Below are 21,583 nucleotides of genomic sequence, written 5' to 3' on the forward strand. Positions count from 1 at the left end.
CCACCTGGGCCACAGTGGCACTGCTGGGACTGCTACCCTCACCACCTCAATAACCGGCACTTCCACCACCATGGCGAACACTGGGTAGATGGACCATTCTTGCCACTCCATCCTTTAGTTCCAGGTATACATACTCGATAGCTTACTTCCAGTGAGTGCCCTTATCAGAATCAACTAGGAAAATCAATAGGCGGTCCCACACTCCACAGTGAGAGGCAAATTGAGAATCTTATTTAGAGTCATGAAATGGGGAAATGTCCTGATCCTGTCAGGTAAACAACAGGGTACAAAGACAAGTGTCCTTCACAAGCATGGCTTTGTATCATTACATTTAAAAAAAAAAAAAAGAATTTTATGGGAGCTAAAGTTGGAAAAATCTTATACTAACTTTAAAAATGTTGCAAAACATTTTTACTTATTTGTAGGTATTGAAGAACCAACATGCCTCCCTCCATCTTAGGCTTAAATGCCATCTTATAGTAAGGGCAAACTGGGTTCACTCCTGTTTATGATTAAACCTCTGGTAATGGGCTCTGTCCCCACTATAACCGTAACTACAAATGGTTCTGTACTGCCTGTTCCAGGAATGGCAATCACGCCTTTATTTCAAGAAGCTAATGACCATCTTGCCTTTGTTTCAAAAGAGTAGTTTTGACTACCTGTTGTTATGAGCACCTTGCAATCATGTCTTTGTTTCAGGAGGTTGTTAGGACTAACTTGTTATGCTTCTGTGCTCCTGTTTGGCTTGGTTTATTTATTTATTCATCTATTTTTGAAAGACAGGCTGTCTTGGACTCTCTTTGTAAAGCAGACTGACCTCAAACTCAAAGAGATCCACCTGTCTCTGTGTCCCAAGTGCTGAGACTAAAAGTGTGCACCACCACACCCAGCATTATGTCCTGCTCCTGTAACCCCACCTATTCTGCCTGCCAATTTTCCCATTAGAAACCCCTTGCCCTTGAGCTATAAAACCTTTTTCTTCCTCACACCCAATGCTGACCTCTCTAACCCTGTCCTTAGCAAGAGGCAGCCCGTGCACGTGAATAAAAGGCTTGCTTTAATCAATTGCTCGCTTGGTTTATTTGGCCAGGATGATTTGGGTGGTGGTCTTTCTTCTCCCATCTTTGGATTAACAATATTTGGCACCAATGTGCAGAAGAATGTATTATAGCAAATAGAAGCTGGTGTGCCATTGCCCTGACCATGCAAATTACAGAATCTGGACATAATATTCTTGATCCTTCATCTTTTTCTCAGTCCTCAATAAGGCTAATTCATAAAAAGTATTTTAAAATATCTGCTAATATTTCCCAAGAATATTTTAAAATTCCACAAGGATCCACGGGAGAACATTTGCTACCAATTTGAACAGATATGCGCATCAAAGAAGAGAACAATTCTTAGAATAGCTTCATTCCACATCTCCCTAGAAACAGGTTTAAAGCACATTGTGGAGCACGGCAAAGCCATCTGCCTTCCAGAGGCACAGCTAAGAAGAGGAATGAAGGAAGGACAAGGGAGAGTCAGAAGTCTAATGGGTGAAGACTAAGGAAGCTAGACTAGTAGGCAAAGAAACTGATGAGTCTTTAGTAATTTCAGACATTTTATCATTTCAGGGTATTTTTTCTCACAAAAGTAAACAATGCTTATCCTCTTCCCCTCCTCCCCTTCCTCCCTTCTCCTCAGGCAAGCCTCTCCAGACTCCACTGTTCCCCTCCTCCACTTCACAGCATCCATGTCTGACATCTGAGTAGCCTGCTCCCTCCAGCTCTGCCCCCAAGCCTCATGGTTCCTTTTTTAATTTCCAGGTGCTCAGCTCACATCTGGAGATCTGAAGCTAGGAGGCAGGGGGCAGCCAGAGCTGTGCCACGTTTGTCTTTCCAGGTCTTGGTCACTGTCTTAGAGAGGGTTTCTACTGCTGTGATAAAACACCATGATCACAGCAGCATGGGGAGGAAGGGACTTGCTGCAGCTTACACTTCTCAGGCAGCACTGAGGGAAGTCAGGCAGGAGCTAAAGAAGAGGCAGAGGAACACTGCTTACTGGCTTGCTCTTCATGGCTTATTTGACCTACTTTCTTATACTATGCAGGATCACCTGCCCAGGGGTGGTACCTCCCACGATGGTCTGGGCCCTCTCATCGTTAATTAAGGATTAATTAAGAAAATGCCCCATCAGCTTGCCTAGGAGCTAATCTTATGGAGGCGTTTTCTCAACTGCAGATTCCTCTTCTCACACAACCCCAGCTTATGTAAGGTTGATTCTCCTACATGCCGAGAAACACAGTTACCTTACTCAATATGATACTTGCTAGTTCCGCTCATTTACCTGCAGATTTCATGACTCCATTTTTCACAGCTGTATAGCACTCCATTGTGTATATGTGCCACATTTTTTAATTATCCATCCATCAGTTAATGAACATTTGTTTCCCTTTCCTAGTTATTGGGAATCATGTAAGGTGTCAAGTCTTTGCATATATGACTCTGGGCCATAATGCATAATGCATATAGTCCTCATGTATGAAATTGGAAAAACAGCAGACAGAGAATACTTACTATAGAGTGAAACAATAATTACTCCTGTTGGACAGAGATTCTCTCTCCTCTCCCTTACTATAAATCACCAGAAACTGTGTGAATGCTTAGATCTGCCCACACACCAGTGCTGAATACTTATACCCATTTCCCTCTGTGTATTCTGCTTACACATAAACATCCCAGTGAGAAAGCACTGAACACCACTGTGGCCGAATGGTCCCCAAGGACGACTAAGAGGGGAAGGGAGGGCAGCTAGAAAGAAAGAAAACTGGAGAAATGAAAACATTGTACTTTTAATGCTGCATAGTGCCTGTGGCTTTGACAAGCAAATTTGTCCCACTTTGACAGAAGCCTTAAACCCCATCACCCTGTTTTCCTTCTTCCTAAAATTATCAATAGGCTGTAACGACAGGTTACTTAAGACTCAATGTCACAACAGATAGTGGGGTGAGCACTCAGGGTTTACATGTAGTCCATGAAATCTGAGCACTGTGTAATAAGATGACTTTCATAGCGGAAATAGAAAACGGAAGAGGTAGAGGGATGGAGTCAAGATACAGGCTAAACATTTACCAGAATCCCTTGCTTCTCAACCAAGACCAAAGCTCATTATTCTGCTTTTGCTGAAGTTGCACCCAAGAGGTCACTGCGGAGCCTAGAAGGCATTGGGTGTGGAGGGGGGCGTCTAGAGGAATTCAGGAGGCATCACTGGAGGTGATGAGCCAGAACAGGCCCTTTTCTGATTCTTTTTACTCCCTCTTCTTAAAAATAGCTTTACCAAGTGTGACCAGCAAACCCTTGCCAGTGAGAGAAAAGAAAGCTAGGAAACCGCAAGCCTGGGCTGTCATTGGAACAAACAACTTTAGCTAAATGTAATTTAGGTCATAAAAACAAAAAGACTTAGGAGCTGGTATACAGCCTCTGCAACCGTGGCTTCTCAAAGGCTGTACTTAGGAAAGGGATGTGCTGTGTCTTCTATTGCAGTAGCAGTGAGTATGCTAGGGACTCAGAGTCCTGTCATTTTCAGGGGTATGTCCTTTTGGCTCTTCCCTACAAAACACGGTGCCATAGAAAGAGTACCTTCCCTATTTGAAATCACAAACACAAACAAGGAACAATGCACTGGAAAACATTGGATAGTCAACAGCACACTCTAGACACCATGCGTGCACTTCAGATAAGCATGGAGACTGGCTTTATTTTCCATAGTAGCTCCACTGTGCCACTAGCTCACCTGTAAAGTAGGTGGAAATGGATCTTAGCAAATGTACAGGCTCATGAGTTAGTCCTCCCCTCCCCCATGCCATTCCTTCTGTCAGTGTTATGTAAAATTCAACAATTAAACTTACTAAACTGTCAACATGCTGACATTGGATGGGTGTTTTATACTGGGACTTTGCCACACAACTAACAAAACTAAATGCTGGAGAAAGGCTAGATGTCCACAGCTGCTCCATTCTCACAGGGGATGCTCTCAGAGAAGCTTCAAAATGGTAATAGTGAAGAGAACATCCGGCTCCAACATTCGCCTTCCACCACAGCACCGTGAAGAACACTAACCAGCACGCATTTGCTCCTGGTGGAGCTCCATCAGACATCTGGAAATGTTTACAGAGACAAGCATGCTTAAACAACCACAAAAGGGAATGTGGAAGGACAAAACACTGCACATACAAAATTTACCTATTCCTAACTCAAACAAAAGTTTTTAAACCCCCATCACTCTCTAGGAAGCAGGGAGCAAACCTGCCTCCTACAGCACCACAGTCTGGACTGTGACAGCAGCTCCTCATCCACCACCAGGAGAAAAGGCAAAGTTCCAGACGTCTTGTGAGGCACCATGGGTAACTGGTGACTGTCAGGGCTATCAGTGGTGACAAGATGCAACTTCCCCAGGCGTCTGCTATGTACCTCTCATCCTACATGGTACCCTGTTGCATTAAACTGACAGAAATAAAAAAGGAATCATAAAACCTCGCCATAATTAACAGTTTTTAATAAAGCAATCAATCAGTATGACAGATATACTATGATGCGTAAAATGATAGGAAAGGCTGAGGCAGGAGGATCATGCTAAGGCCAGCCTGCGCGACGTAAGGATGAAACCCTGTCTACTAGAATTGCTTCTTGGCTTTCCAGCTGAAGGACTTCTCTTGGTGTTCACCTGATGAAATGTTGCTCCAGATACTGAGTGAATAAACTGGCATCGAGGGTGTCACCATTAACAGGAGTTAGAACCAAAATCTGCCCTCTTTCCTATGATATAATGAAATTACACCAGATTAAAATGCCAGTCCCAGGCTGAAAAGACCGATACTCGTCCAGAGGAGGAGAGTTCGGTCACCAGAATTCAAACAGGCAGCTCCCAAGTGGCCATGTCTACAGCTCCAGGGGAGCTAGACACATCACATACACAAACACATACACAGAAACAAAAAAAAATTTTAAGTACAAGCTCCACCACTCATGTCCTAGGGCCTGTATAATCAACAAATAACATTACAGGAAAATTCCAGAACTCAGAACAAACCACCAAGTTGCTAGTGTAAATTTACTGCAGCTGTGAGCCTTCTGCTATTGGGAATAGGCTCAAATCTACTGAGCAGGTCTCCGTTACAGGGAGCTTCCAAACTGCAGTCACAGGAATAGAACGTGGGCCAGAAGCCCTGCAGTTACTCTTCACTTTTTACTTCATAGTTAATATTTTGCTATAAAGCCTCCAATTTTAATGCTATACTTGCCAAAATTGCTGACGCTGAAATGGGTCGTAGACTCGGTGTAGTAAGCTCATCATACGACACTGCAAGCATTCATGGTACAAAGATGACCCTTAATGATGAGCTCTTCATTGTGCGCACTGCACTAAGCATGCTCGCTGAGTTTCTAGGACACAGCTCAACGCACACTTTACCTCCCTGGTCTGTAATTTATTTTTTTAACTTGTTTCTGGATTGAAAAGATACTTCCTAACCTGAGAGCTAGGCAGGGTTAACTCTTGAGAGTGGCTGGCTGCAGCTCCCATACAGACTGCGGGTGGCTCTTATAAGTCTTTTTGTACCTCAAGGTCTTTGTATTTAGCCAAATTCTTTAGTGACAGGGATCTAGAGGGTAAAGAATGCTGCTTGGGCAGGAATGCACACGTGCTTCCTCTGCTTTATAGTCAGCCCTGCTGGGGCTCAGCCTGAAAGCTCAGATTATAAAGCCTTTTGCCTTTCTTGTGGGAACCCTAAGAAAATCTAAACCTGTTGTTTTGTATCTATTTTTTTACACATATGAGTATTTTGCCTGCATGTAAGTAGATCACATGCAGGCTATGCCTACAGAGGACAGAAGAGCACGTTGGATCCCTGGAAGCTGGAATTAGAGTTGGTTGTGAGTCACCATGTGATGCCGAAAACTAAACCCAGGTCCTCTGAAAGAGTGGCAAATGCTCTGTAATGGCTGAACCAGCCACAGCCATACCTGTTCCTCAGGGAGCCACAGAACTAGTTTTGAAAAGGATTTGGACTTTTGCTAAACATATGGGAGACTCACAAAACAACATCAAAATCCATTAACTGAATCTAGCATTAAAACTCACATACACTTTTACTCACCAAAGTAAAGCCTGTCAACTTTCTTTGAGACACTCTCCAGTAGCATTTCCTACTATATCCACTTCCCCTCCAGGAGATTTAAAAAGAAAATGAAATTTAGGGAAAGTTTCTTTATACAACTGACTTAGTCTTCAAAACAGTTCCTCTTGGGGTCACCAAGATGGCTCAGCAGACAAAGACACTTGCTGACAACTTGAATTCAGTCCCTGGAACCCACATGATGAAAGGATTGAGCCACAGCTTACCCTCTGGCCTTTATAGGCATGCTATCAGAGGGGAGGCGGGGAGGGAGAGGGGAGAGGCCAGCCTGGTCTACAGAGGAAGTTTCAGGACAGCCAAAGCTACACAACCCCTGTCTTGAAAGAAAGAAAGAAAGAAAGAAAGAAAGAAAGAAAGAAAGAAAGAAAGAAAGAAAGAAAGAAAGGAAGGAAGGAAGGAAGGAAGGAAGGAAGGAAGAAGCTTATCAAACACCAAAGAGAGAGTGGGGACCATTTTGAGTCTCAAATTTCCTTGATTTGTTCTGGAGCTCCTTAAGTATCTGCTGAGAAGCAGTAGGCATTGGGGGACAAGCAGGACTGCCCTCTGGGGGTCAATCCGTGCAAGCTGCCACATACTTAACAAAGGTACTTTCGCAGTCTGAGCTGCAGCACAAGTGTTCTTTATAAGCAAGTTACTTAAATTGGACCCTGGCTTGCAAACCCAGCATCACAGTTTTAAGCCATCCAGTTTACTTTGGTATGACTGGAAAATTCTGCAAAGCTAAGGATGTGTGCCAACCATAAATTAAAATAACATCTGAAGGGCCAGAGTGTAGCTGCGTGGTTTATAAATCTACAAAGGTCTAATGTCAGGAGGCCTCTGCGTCGCACACCTTGAGAACAGGAATTTTCCTTAGCTGAAACTATCAACTAACAGAGCCTGGGAGACATCTTGTTACAGCTTTAGATTTCAGGTTTTATTAGTGAGTTCCTACCACATACTTCAGAACTACCCCCTCCTCCCTGGCTCCTCTACGCACACCTCTGTCTAGAATGCCATGCTTGTCACAACCCAAAACCTGAGTGGCTTGAACACTTCCTCCCACCGCAGGAAAATACATTAACCTCTGGCCCCCAGCTGAAGGAGTCATGTCCATAACAGTTAGACTTCTGGACTTAAAACAGCTGTTCCAGAGGTGATTGATGACTGGAAACAGCCAACCCTTTTGTTTCCCAGAGCCAGGTCACCCCAGACCCTCTGTTACTGCCACCAGTCAAGGTATCCTGTCGAACTGGCATGCCATGCATCTTCCTTCCAACCCACTTATCAGTCACATCTCCCAAGACAACCTTAGCCTTTTTTCCAGGTGTGCATCTAAGACGTGTAAGAAGGCAGACCTTTATTTTAATTGCTCATGACATGTTTTGTGGCTGTGAGGAATTCTTGAGGATTTCTGCCCCATACCTTCAGGTTTAGAAGCCAAGAAGAGTAAGTACTTCTATGGGGGCTGAAGAGCAGCATCTGAATGTGGTAACATTCAAAGTCCTATGAAAGACATTAGTTCCTGACCAAGCACTAGAAAGTAAACTTAGGGAGTCATTTTGAATTTGTAACTAAAGGATAAACTGCCTTACAGTTAGTTTAATACTGTTTGGGACACTCATTTGCAAAGCCTGCTGCCCATTGGAATTTTAAAAATTCCAGCTACTCACTTCAGGTTTTCATACGGTTCTTATAAAATGCTGTCACTACATTTCTTACTCAGATGCAGGGAGCCCAGTTCTAGTCCAAAGAATCTGCCAGAACAAAGCTGCTGCTAAGAAACAGGAGAATCTAGACCCCATAACACATGTCTGGGGCAGCTGGGGTTGGGGCTTCCAAAATGAGCACATGGCTTTGTTTTCTGGTAGGGGGCATCACATGTCCATGTCTGGCCCATGCGACCCCAGGTACACCAAACCTATTCTCAACTGAACTGGACAGAAGTAGCAGAGTGCTTGCCCAGCATATGCAAAGCCCTACATTCAATCCCCAGTACTCATTGCCTCTCCCAAAAGAAATGATCAATTAAGGTCTGAAAACACCAAGGATGGGGCAAAACATATAGAGAGACTTCTTAAGGCAAGTTTTCCAGAAGGTATATGAATGTTTAGAACACAGGAATGTGGAATTGGTATCATGGTTTTTAAAATGTTGAATGACATGCAAAGTTTGGAATCTAAAGTAAGCTTACTGTGACTGCACTCTACTTTCCAAGTTAATCAAGTTGGTCACTGGGGAATAAGGGCATAGCTCAGGGATAGAATGTGTATTTAGCATGCTCAAGTCTCTGGGTTCAAAATGTTGTAGCATTAAATGCTTCAAAAATCTGCTATTACACTGCCACCAAAAGCCAAGCGCAGTGGTGCACACCTGTAATCCCAGCACTCTGGGAGGGAGAGGCAGGCGGATCAATGTGAGCTCAAGGCCAGCCTGGTCTACAAAGTGAGTCCAGGACAGCCAGAGCCACACAGAGAAACCCTGTCTCAAAAAACAAAACAAAACATAACAACAAACAAACTGTTCCCCCCACCCACCCACCCCCACCAAAAAAAGCAGAAATTTAAGATTGTACTGGCAATTGAAATTTCCTGAAAATTTTTAATTTTAATCCCTACCTTATTAAAACATCTGCCATATGGCTATAGAACTCACGGCTTTGTGTGACTCATTATGTGCTACTTTCATAATCTGAATTTGATAGAGACGTTATACCCACAGAATAAATCACAGAGTGAAGCACGTCACGTCAAGCCCTTAGGGGGATCTGAGACCTGATGCTGCTAGGCAGTAAGGCTCTAATCATAATGCATCTTATGTTTACATCGCCATTTTAAAATAAGTATTCCCTAAGATAGCTGAGACGCATTGTTGTGGAATTTTTCCCCTTTTGGTCTTCTGTATAACTGTTCTGGAAGACACTTTACCTTACAGGAAGCAGAAAGCAGAACAAAGTGAAAAAATCACCAAAGCCTCAGCAGCAAAATGAAGGTCAGCATCTAACCATTTGACTGACACTATTTCAGTCTTCTCTTCCAGAAAAACCAAGTGAAGATTCATGGGAGATTTGAATAGAATAAGATGTGTTAAGAGAATCTGCATGCTTATTCACATAAACTTTGCCAACAAAAAGACACCACCTCCTCAGCTAGTGATGTTCCATGACAGATGATTTCTCATGAATTCCATGCACTACAAAATTAGTAAGAAACATATTTAAATGTAAATGTAAGAATATTTTTCCTACCTATCCTGATAATACTTTACTGTCCCTCTCTTTGTCAAGATGTCACAGATAGCTGAGGGGACAAAGTCTAGCTTATTTCTTCTTTTCATATTTAAAAAGGTCCTGTGTTTATGCATTTACTTAGGTATGTCTAAAAACCAGTAGGTGACCTACTTTCTAGCCACAGAGGTTAATGCTGTTTTCTAAGCTCTTTACTCTTCATTGTATTTTTGGTCTTTTCCATCCCACCTGGCCCCACATCAGTCTCAGGATATTTTTCCCAAACACTGTGTCTACTATGTCTCCCTCTGTGCAGAAACCAGCAAGAGTTCCCTGCTGGATCAAGTCTTTAACACCAGCTGGACCCTCCACAACCTGACAACGTCTGCCTCTTCAGCTTTATTTCTACCTCTCCCAACATCTCCGTTCCAATCTAGCCAATATCCCTACGCCTCCACTGAAAGAGGTTTTGCTCCTGTGTTCCCTCGGCAAGCATTTACTAAGTGGCAGCTGACAGCCAGGCCTGGCAATAATGCCAGTTCCAGACTTTTGCCCATTCTCTTTCCTAGATGCCTGGCTCAAATGTCACATCCTCAGCAGAGCTGTCTCAGTCATGCTGGGCTGCCGCTCACCTTCCTTATCCTTGGGAGCCCTAAGCAGCATTCTCCATTCTGGCTTCACAGATTCCTGCTCTAGCAGAGTTCACATGTCAAATAAATCTAGAAACTGGTTTAAACTAAGTCAAGCATGTTTATGAACTCTTTGGAGCCTTTAATAACCTAGTATCAACTTCTAAGAATCAGCATTCTACAGACTTTTCTGTTCCTGTGAGATTGCCTTGAGTCTCTGGAGAGTCTTTGGACTGTGGACTTTTAAAGTATTGAGACTATGGAGACTTTTTGAAGCTGGATTGCATGGCTTTAAGCCTATGGGGGCCAGTGAATAGAATGGAATTCAGTGGTTTGAATAACAATGCTCCCATGGGCACATATATTTGAATTTAGTCACCAGGACATAGAACACTTAAAAGGATTGGAAGAATTAGGAGGAGGTACAGCCATATCGTAAGAAGTGTGTCACTATGGGTGGATTTTGTGTTTTCAAAAACCCATTCCAGACCCAATCTCTGTCTCTGTCTCTATGCTCTCCTTCCCTCCTCTATTCTCTCCCTTCTCTCCCTTCTCTCTCTTCTCTCTCTTGTCTCTCTTCCCTCTCCTCCCTCTCCTCCCTCTCCTCCCTCTCCTCCCTCTCCTCTCTCTCCCTCCTCTCTCTTCTCTCTCTCTCTCCCTCCTCCTCCTCCTCCTCCTTCTTCTTCTTTCTCTCTCTCTCTTCTCTCTCTCTCTCTCTCTCTCTCTTCTCTCTTCTCTCTCTTCTCTCTCTCTTCTCTCTCTCTTCTCTCTCTTCTCTCTCCTCTCTCTCCTCTCTCTCTCTCCTCTCTCTCTCCTCTCTCTCCTCTCTCTCCTCTCTCTCTCTCTCTCTCTCTCTCTCTCTCTCTCTCTCTCTCTCCTCTCCTCGCCTCCCTCCTTCCCTCCTCCTCCTCCCCCTCCTCCTCCTCCTCCTCCTCCTCCCGCCTCCTCCTGTCTTCTTCTTCTTCTTTCTTCTTCTTCTCTCTCTCTCCCCCTCTCCCGTCTCTCTCCTCTCTCTCCTCTCCTCCTCTCTGCCTCTCTCCTCTCTCCCTCTCTCTCTCTCGCATCTCTCCTCCTCCTCTCTCTCATCGCTCATCTCACCTCTCTCTCTCTCTCTCTCTCTCTCTCTCTCCTTACTGCCTGTGGATAGAGTACGGAACTCTCAGCTACTTCTCCAGCATTATGTCTGTCTGCCTGCAAAGCCACCACACTCCTCTCTATGATGATAATGGACTAAGCCTCTGAAACTATAAGCAAGTCCCCAATTAAATGCTTTCTTTTATAAGAGACGCCATGATCATGGTATCTCTTCACAGCAATAAGACAATGACAAAGACACACTTCCAGAAGTCTTTAAAGATGTCTACTGTATCCCCTCCTGCCAAGGCTCAGGGATCACTGCAGAAAATGAGGCAAAAAGACTGTACAAGCCAAAGCAATGGATGAATACAAAGAAACAGTGTTCTCCAGATACAGCAAGGCAGCTGTACACATGAACCCACACTGATTGTGAAAGCATACACAAACTCACGCTAGATCAAGCCAGCCAAATCCCAGCATGGATAGGGGAGGAAGTCACCAAGTTCCACCCCTAACCAAGGAGAAGGAGAGTCAGTTTTCTTTAGGCATGTAATCCCCAGAATATTAATCTTGTTCCAGTGAAAGGCCACACATCCAAGGTTATATATGAGCAGCACAAATTGCCCTCTAAGACTTAAAAAAAAGGACACAAAGTTGGATGATTCGAGAAGATCTGGAAAGAGTAGTAAAGGAGTAAAATAAGATCAAAATGCATTGTGTGAAATTCTCAAAGAATAAATGATTAAAAAAATACAGCTTTGTGCTGGCTTTAAGTCATTTTCGTATTATTTTCCTTCTTTAAATAAAATAGCTATTCATTTGAGTTTCTTGTTATTTGGATTTAAGTTGCTAGAAGCTTTGCTAGAGCTGAGGAAATGCTCAGTAGGTAAAGTGCTTGCAGTGCAACCATGAGGCCTGAGTTTGAACCCCAGGACCCATCTACAGGTCTTGGAGTGGCAGCAACCCTGAAACCACAGCATTAGTGGGTAGAGACAGGCAGGTCATAGGAGCTCACTGGACAGGCAATAAGAGCTGAAAGGGTAGGAGCCAGTTTCAGTGAAAAACCCCATCTCAAAAAATAAGAAAGCAATGGAGAATGACCAAATGTTGACCTCTGGCCTCCACATGCACCCATATGGGCAAGGGTACCTACACACATGCGCGCGCACGCACACGCGCGCACACACACACACACACACACACACACACATACACACACACACATCCTCTCACACACACTACATTCACATGCTCTTTCTCACATACACACATATCTTAAAACTCAGTGCTAGTCAAGAATAAAAAATAGTGCTCGCTTCGGCAGCACATATACTAAAATTGGAACGATACAGAGATTAGCATGGCCCCTGCGCAAAGATGACACACAAATTCGTGAAGCGTTCCATATTTTTGTGCTGGTCTAACTGGAGGTCTATGTGTAAAAAAATGCAACTGGACCCATATTTGTCACCTTGCACAAAACTCAAATCCAAGTGGATTAAAGACCTCAACATAAAACCAGAGACACTAAGTCACTTAAAGGAAAAAGTGGGGAAGAGCCTGGAACATAGTGGCACAGTAGACAACTTCCTGAACAGAACACCAACGGCCCAGGCCTTAATGTCAACCATTAATAAATGGGACCTCATGAGGCTGAAAGGCTTCTGTAAGGCAGGAGACACGGTCAAGAGAACAAAACGACAGCCTACAGACTGGGAAAAAAATCTTCACCAACCCTACATCTGACAAAGCTCTAATATCCAAAATATATAAAGAACTCAAGAAATTAAACACCACCAAACCAAATAACCCAATTGAGAAATGGGGCTTGGAACTAAACAGAGAATTCTCAACAGAGGAGTATCAAATGGCTGAGAAACACTTAAAGAAATGCTCAACCTCCTTGGTCATCAGGGAAATGCAAATCAAAACAACTCTGAGATTCCATCTTACACCCATCAGAATGGCTAAGATCAAAAATTCAAGTGACACCACATGCTGGCGAGGATGTGGGGAGAAAGGAACACTCCTTCATTGCTGGTGGGAATGCAAACTAGTACAGCCACTTTGGAAATCTATCTGGTGCTATCTCAGAAAAATGGATATAGGGCTTCCTCAAGACCCAGCTATTCCACTCCTTGGAATATACCCAGAAGATGCTCCAGCACACAACAAGAAAATTTGCTCAACCATGTTCATAGCAGCCTTATTCATAATAGCCAGAACATGGAAACAGCCTAAGTGTCCATCAGTAGAAGAGTAGATAAAGAAACTGTGGTACATATACACTATGGAATACTACTCAGCTATTAAAAACAAGGAATTCCCAAAATTTGTGGATAAATGGATTGAGCTAGAAATGATCATAATGAGTGAGTTAACCCAGAAGCAGAAAGAATCAAATGGTATATACTCACATATCTGCATACTAGCCCAAGGGGCATGTCCCACGAAAGCCTTCACTTACCAGGAAACTGGGACAGAGGGGAGGACATCCTATTGGGACTCTAAATGAGAGACGCATGGGAGAATAGCAAAATAAAAGGATACAGAGGGTCCTAGAAACCTACAAGTAGAACAATATGATAAGCAGATTTGGGCCCAGGGGTCCCGCTTAAACTAAGACACCAGCCAAGGACAATACAGGAGGTAAACTTTAAACCCCTTCCCAGATCTAGCCAATGGTCAGAATATTCTCCACAGTTGAGTGGATAGTGTGATATGACTTTCTCATGTACTCTGGTGCCTCACATTTGACCATGTCCCCTGGAGGGGGAGACCTGGTGGCACTCAGAGGAAGGACAGCAGGTTGCCAAGAAGAGACTTGATACCCTATGAGAATATACAGGGGGAGGTAATCCCCCTCAAGAACAGTCATAGGGGAGGGGAATAATGGGAAAAGGGGGGGGGGGGAGGAATAGGAGGATACAAGGGATGGGATAAACATTGAGATGTAACAAGAATAAATTAATAAAAAAACATATTATTTTTATTGATTCACTGGGAATTTCACATCATGCACCCTGGTCACACTCATTCTTCAGTCCTTACATATCTGCCTCAAGACCTTGTAACCTTTTTCCACAAGAAAATAAAAAAATAATTAAATTAAATTAAATTAAAATGAAAAAATTTCCCCCCCCAAAAAAAGAATAAAAAATAACTCATTAACTTTAATGACTACATTCCAGTGCAGATTGCAATCACGTGTAACAATGTTTTAATTAAAAGTTAATTCTAAACATTTTTTATATTTGGAGTTAGTACTTTGTTAGTTATATATTTTCAACTTTCATTTTCATTTAGAAAAGCAAATTCTATTTATTCAAAGGTAAAGGAGCACAGAAATAAATGTGTTGTGGATTTCATATATGCAGAGTGAATGATCAAAAGATTTCACTTATCTAATCTTTTTCTTTTATTAAAAAAAAACTTGGCTCTAAGCAGGCCTCCTTTTTACAGGATTTAATTTAAATAACTTCAAAAGCCAAATGAGAAGTAAGCTTATCTATGGAACTGCTCAAAAACTCAATCCAAACATCTCCCTTGTAATAGCATTTAGTGACTATTAACCAGCTGATGTTCCTTAGGCAAACAGTATTCTATTTTGGACTGGGTTGGACATAACTAACCTCTTAGCCACAAAAGCTTACTAAGTACTGCATTAGTTAAGGTTCCTATGCTGTGATAAAACACCATGGCCAAAATCTATGTGGGGGCGAAAGGGTTTATTTCCACGTGCAGCTTGTAATCCATCATCTGAGGAAGTCAGGGTAGGAGCTCAAGGCAGGAACCTGAAGGCAAGAACTGAGGCAGACGCCATGGAGGAGTGCTGCGTACTGACTTCTTCCTTCAGCTTGTGCAGTATGCCTTCTTATAGCACCACCATGGTGAGCTGGGCCCTCCCACGACAATCAAGAAAATGTACCACAGGATTGCCTTCAGTTGAGGTCACCTCCTCCCAAAAGACTCTAGCTTGTGTGGAGTTCACATAATACTAGCCAGCATAAGCATCAACTGTATGCTGTACTCAGAGTTCCACTCAGTGATTTACAGTAACTTGGATAATCTGGATAACGCAGCAGACTGAGATTGGGATGGAGGTCAGAAGGACCATTTCCAGTAGTCAGATATGAAATAAGCATCTCAGAGCTGAGGACACTGCACAGCCTCTGGCCTCTAGTAGAGGATTGTAAGCTGAAGAGTGTAGTGGCGAGGGCTTGCTCCTTTTCAGTTCTGTGCTGCTACCCTTCGCTTCTCATATAGTGTTGTATAGGTGTATGGCATGGGTGTACGGTATAGGTGTACGGTACAGGTTATAATATAAGATATAGGGAATAGGTACTGTGTTTTTTAACGTGTTAGAATGTCCACTTTCCAGGTTTTTCTCTTTCTCACTCAAACTGAATTGCACTTGTAAAATAAAATACTTCAAATCCCTCATAAGACATACCAGAAAATGAGGCAATTAGCCACGGCTGTCTTTTAGGGTCTAACTTGCCAGAAGGTCAGAGTATGTGCAACTAATGCCAACGTAAGACAGACTTTGGCAAGTGTTATAAGACAGACAGAAACCATGTGCTTAAAGACCTCAGGGAACAGCGCAACAGCAGAAAAATTTTAAAACCATTTTAAAGTGAGCTAGAAATATGAACAGATACTTCTCTTAAGAAGATTATTCAAATGGTAATGAGCACAGGAAACAATGCTCCATCTCATTCATTAATCACTAGGGATGTGAAAATTAGGGGAAAGTAGAAAACAATGAATGCCATTGTGGCTTTGGAGAAATTAGGATGCTCACTGGTAGGAACATAAAATGGTGCAGCTGCTGTGAAAAACAGCACAGAAATTCTTTAAATGTTCAAACACAGAGTTACCATAGGATTGGCCAAGCCACTTCTGGGAATATGCCCAGAAGAACTGAAAGCAGAGATTCCAACAGAGGCGAATGTGGAGGAAACCCCAGCGCCAGTGACAGATGAATGGTAAACAAGACATAGTAAACACAAGAACCGAGGCCCATCTCTGCCTTGAAATGATGAGCTCTGACCCTTCACAACATAAATAAAACCTGAGAACATAGATTACATGAAGTAAGCAAACAGGAACCAGTAAGCTATATGAACTTCTTTGAGATTCTGACTAGTCAGGTCCATGGGACAGAAAGCTCCTGGTGGCTGCCAGGAGCTGGCAGGAGGGAAGGGTGGGCAGTTGGTGTTCAATGAATACAGTCCCAGTGGGCAGAGGGAACATGCTGTGGATGAATTGTGGTGCTGGCTGCACCAGAATCTGAGCCAGCTTAAGGCAAGCAAGCAACACATTTGAAAGAAGTTAAAAGGAAACATGGGTTTCGCTACCTTGCCTGTTAGTTACTTTGGGTATCTTCTGTCCTACACGTTTGCCTTCCTTTGCTGGAAGTTTGGATGGAGGAGGATCTTGGCCAGGCTGTAAAGGTGAGACATGACTGGACACACAGATTCTGGGAGGAGGAGGAGGAGAAAAACTGCCGCAGTTTTTTCTGGGTGACGGCTCCTGTACTGAGGAGGGTAGGCCTGATGCAGAGCTGCCTGAAGGGGATGGGAATTAGAGAGCAGGTGAAGCTGATGGGGTAGCTCTGCACATCTCCAGTGGCTTTGAATGCCATGTGAGAACATCTCCACACATGAATAGATTTGAACCCTAAAAAGAAGTCATTGTCAGCACCACGTAGACTTGACTGGGCCAGGGAGGTCATGGTCAGAATTCACGAGAACACAATGAAGGAAAAGGCTTCAGGAAGCAAATGGTATAGTATAGTACAGCCGTTCTCTCAGGAGTACTGCACAAGTCACTGGTGATGATTGACATTATTAAATTAGTGTTGTCACATTGCTTAAATGTGCAGAACGTTCCTTATAATTAGGGCTCCAGTGAAACCAAGCACATCAGCAAACCTGGACATGCTCTGCCTCTTCCTTTCCGGCACCTCTCCTCTCGGGGCCTCCCAACCTCCTTCCTACAAAACTGGTTATCATATGAAGATGCTGATCCTGAAGCCATGGTTGAAGTGTGTCCCCCAGATGGGGCATGCTGGGAACTTACTACAAACACATTAAAAGGTGGGAGGGAACTTTAAGGGGTAATCAGGTCAGGAGGGCTGGGTCTCCTTGACAGACTAATGTCATTATTTTTGAAATAGGTTCCTGACTTTAAAAATCTCTATCTCCCATGACTTCTGTCCCTTTCTTCCTCCCTCCAGTCTTTTCTTTCTTCCTAGTTCCCACCCTCCCTCCTTTCTGCCTTCTGTCATAGAGGACACGGTAAGAACACCTCTGCCAGTTGTTGGCCCTTGCACTTGACCTTGGATCTCCCAGTCTCTAGACTCTAAGTGACAACATCTCTGCCCTTTATAAACTACCCATTCTCAGAAATTCTTTTGTAGCACCATAAAATAGACAAAACCATCAGGGCTTGAATTAATCCCACCACTTGGAAGACAGGGGCAGGCAGATCTCTGTAAGTTCAAGGCCAACCTGGTCAACAAAACGAGTCCAGAACAGCTAGGGCTACTCAGAGAAACCCTGTTTCCCCATCTCAGAGGGAAAAAAAATTCTGATTACGCTGCTGCCTGCCTGGAGATTCATGAAAATTGTTTGATTACTATGAGCCCATTTCATTGTTTAACAATTGTTAAAGTTAGTGCTGTCTTCCTATTCAGAAATTGTATTAAAAATCAACAAATTCTTTGAAAATCAAAAGGGAATTGCCATATGATACAACAACCCTGCCCTTGGGTATATATGAAAGAGAACTGAAAATATGTCTGTAAAAGTATATTTTATTAGTCTGATGTAACTGTGGTCTCGAGACTTACTGCCTCCATCTGCTAACCTAGGCCTAGTCCTGGAGGCTGCTAGCCTCCATACAAACTAACCTAGGCCTAGAATGTTTTCAGCCTCTGAGACTTACTGCTGAATAAGCTCACTCTTTCTAGCTCTTTCTTAGCTCTGGGATGAGTGATTCAACTCAACTGTTCTGGCTCAAACTCCTCTCCAAGGTGACTAATTCAAACTGGCTTCTCTCAGCTTCTGAATGAATTGTTCTGCTTGGCTTCAAACTAACTAGCAATCTGTTCTAATCTTCTGGCTCCTTCACATTCTCTGGCTCGTTCTGTCTTCACCTGTGTCTAGCTTGTTCTCTCTTCAACCTGGCTCTGTAAAACTCATCTGGTAAAAACTGCCTCTGAATTCTATGAACTGAACTGCTAGGAACTCAATTCCATTACACTGCCTCTCAACTCCCTGAGTTAACCGAACTACCTGAACAGAATTCAGACATCTGCACGCCTCTGCCTCCTGACTGCTGGGATTAAAGGCGTGTACCACCATGCCTGGACCTAAGCTTTTCTTTACCTGAAACTTGCTCTATACCAGGATGGACATGAACTCAGATGCTTGGCTCTGTCTCCTGAGATTAAAAAACGTGTCTATATTCCAGCCAGAATAGGCATGTTGCTGGATTAAGATTATTCTAGTCCACATGAAACCTTGAATACTGCCATAGTTAGCCTCAACTGTGAACCTGATGAAAACCCAGGCACACCTGGAAAGAGAGACCCTTAACTGAAGAGCTGTCCAGATTAGGTTGGCCATGTCTGTGAAGCACTTTCTTAGTTGCTAATTGATTCAGGAGGGCCCAGCACATTTCGGGTAGTGTCATCTGATGGCCCTCAGCTGTATAAGAAGTGCAGCTGAGCAAACCAGACAGAGCAAGCCAGTAAGAAGCATTCCTCTGTGGGGTTTGCTTCAATGTCTACTTCTAAGTTCCTACCTTGACTTCCTGTCATGACTTTCTTCAATGAAGGACAGTAATCTGTAAGCCAAATAAACACTCTCCTACCCAAAACTGGTTTTGGTCAGTGTTTTAAAATAGCAACAGTGTTTATCAGTGTTATTAAAAAGTATCCCCAAAATAGAAACACTCCAAATGTCCATCAAGTGGCAAATAATGAGTAAAATGTAATGTGTGTGTCTAAACATGTACATTGATAGATGATAGATAGATAGATAGATAGATAGATAGATAGATAGATAGATAGTTAGATAAACTACATAAACATTATTTGGTCATAAAAAAAAGAATGGTATCAGCTACAAAATAAATTAGTCTTGAAAACATTATGCAAAGTGAAAAAAACAAAAGCAAAACCCACAGATTGTATAATTCCATATATATATGGATATACATATATATATCACAATGACTCAGTGTGAGCTGCGGCAGAAGTCTGAGGATGATGGTTACTGAGTATAATATTTATTTGGAGAGAAATATTCCAGTATTCTAAAAGAAATGAAATAAGCACAACTTTGTAAACATCTAAACTATTAGTTTAACTAAAATTACTTATTTTTAGCTTTCAGAGTAAACGTTTATTTATTTAGTATTTTTAAAACTTGAAAATTAGTCCCATGTAAACTTCTAAAGGATGGAGCAACCAACAATCCTGCCCAGCTCTGACGCCTATGGACTTCAGTGACCAGCATGGCATGATAACTCTAAGAGTTCAGTAGTGGCACACATATCTTGATGGTGACCATTAGCTTGCTCTTTTATTGGACTTAAAACCAGATCAACAAGAGGAAAACCATGCTCACTATTAGCAACTTAGCCAATTCCACAAGAATTGGTGAAGTCATGGATCTTGGAGGAGAGCCTACAAGCACCACTTTACTAACCCTGTATAATCAATCCCTAACTATATTCTAAACACTTACCCTACACCCACTGATAAGCATATTCCTCACTTCTCATCAAGGAAAACTTTTCTTTGCAAAAATGGAGGTCAGTACAGAAAACCACAACTGATAAAAATGCAGAGTTGTGGAGCCCAGACCCAAAGGGTACATCTGTAATATAACTCCCCCACCTCATGGTCAGGGATCAGTGTGGAAGCAGGGGCAAGAAGAATTAGAGGAACAGGGGAGTTTGCTGTGATACTGTTTTTCCTAGGACTGTCAAAAGCTACATCCACGAAATCTCGCCGCCATGAGGTGAATGGGACAACAAGAGACATGCTAAAGTGGAAGGGGAAAGCCCGAGAGGCCTCAACCCGACATGAAGAACTACAGGCAACTGAAGGATGCAGAGGACAGGATGGACAGTCTTACGCAAGAAGAGCACACCAACTGGTTATCCAACACCAAATGGTCAGCCCTAACAACATACATATAAGTAGCATTATGCAGACTATGCAGGTCATACTTGTGTATTTAGAAATAGATACATATGTGTATGTAACAATAATTAATAAAAATAAAAAAGAGGCCATAAGTTTGAAAGAGAGCAAGGAGTGAGATGTGAAAGGGTTTAGAGTGAGGAAAGCGAAGGTGAAAACGATGTAATTATAATCTGATCTTGACATGTGTCATGACATACACATGCATGTGCACACAATATATAAGAATGCACATACACACACACACACACACACACACACACACACACACACACACAAAGTATCCATCTTGGCATCTCTATTGAAAAGTTACTAGACATTGTAATGCCAAATAGTGACTTCAAGCTTTTGAGTTAACCATTCCTTCCTCCCGTTATCTTAACAAACTGGATCAGCACAGGGCAGGGTGACCTCCCACTTCCCCACCTCTGAGTGACGAGAGCTGCGCGCGTGGAGAACTGAGAGCCAGTGATGCTGACTCGCCTAAGCCCACATCAGCTAATGTGAAATTTTCCCTCTAAGTCAATGTGATTCTTTGTGTACTATTTAGATTATGTTCCATGCCAGTACTTAATGTGATCACACTGAGGAAAAAAAATCTGAGTGAGGTGACAATTTAAAATATCATTTCAAAAGGATTTGCCTTGTTCACCTTAACATCCAGGATACAGTTTTGGTTCTGAGGTGGATTTTTTCCTAGACAATGTTGGTGAAAATTCATTTTTCTTAAACTGCTCAAAGTGTGACAATCTAGAGTCTACGGTTTTGGTTACAGATGTCAAAGCTAATTAACTTTATTACCCCAGTCTTTCCTCCATCTCACTCTAGGAGATGCAGCTTCCCAACCACATACATAAATCTTCAGCCCAGCTGTGATGCACTCTTTCCTCAGATTTCCTGGTTTCACCATCACTGTAGAAGAATACAGGGCTATTATTCAATCATCCACTCAGGGCCCACTCTCCTGCATTCCATTAGCACTTGATACAGGGTAAGCACTGTAAAGGTATATTCTTAGCCAGGTTAGGATGTCTCTTAAAATTTATTAGTCCACCCCCAGAAGGGTATTATAATGCAGATGAATGAGTCGCTGACTAGCCAGAAGCAGCTTAGTATCAGTGTACAGCATTAAAAAGATGTCCTATTTAATAGTCAGTGCTCTCCTCTCTTCCTGGCTGGAGTTGGGGATGTGAGAGAGCAGTGAGGAGCAGCGAGTGCAAATCATTAATTCAAGTATATTTGTTTTAGGCAAGTTGAATTGTTTTTAAATATTAATA

General features: G+C 42.8%; 1 protein-coding gene and 1 non-coding gene across 2 annotated transcripts in view; one reads left to right on the forward strand and one right to left on the reverse strand.

Annotated features, from left to right (window-relative positions):
- Fsip1 (fibrous sheath interacting protein 1) overlaps window positions 1–21,583 on the reverse strand; it is a 108,735-nt gene that overhangs the window by 17,188 nt on the left and 69,964 nt on the right. The window lies entirely within an intron of this gene.
- On the forward strand, window positions 12,395–12,498 carry LOC127188747 (U6 spliceosomal RNA). The gene has a single exon (XR_007830592.1). It is a non-coding gene; the product is annotated as a U6 spliceosomal RNA (small nuclear RNA).

This window comes from Acomys russatus, chromosome 4, assembly GCF_903995435.1.
Source record: "Acomys russatus chromosome 4, mAcoRus1.1, whole genome shotgun sequence".
Taxonomy (NCBI): domain Eukaryota; kingdom Metazoa; phylum Chordata; class Mammalia; order Rodentia; family Muridae; genus Acomys; species Acomys russatus.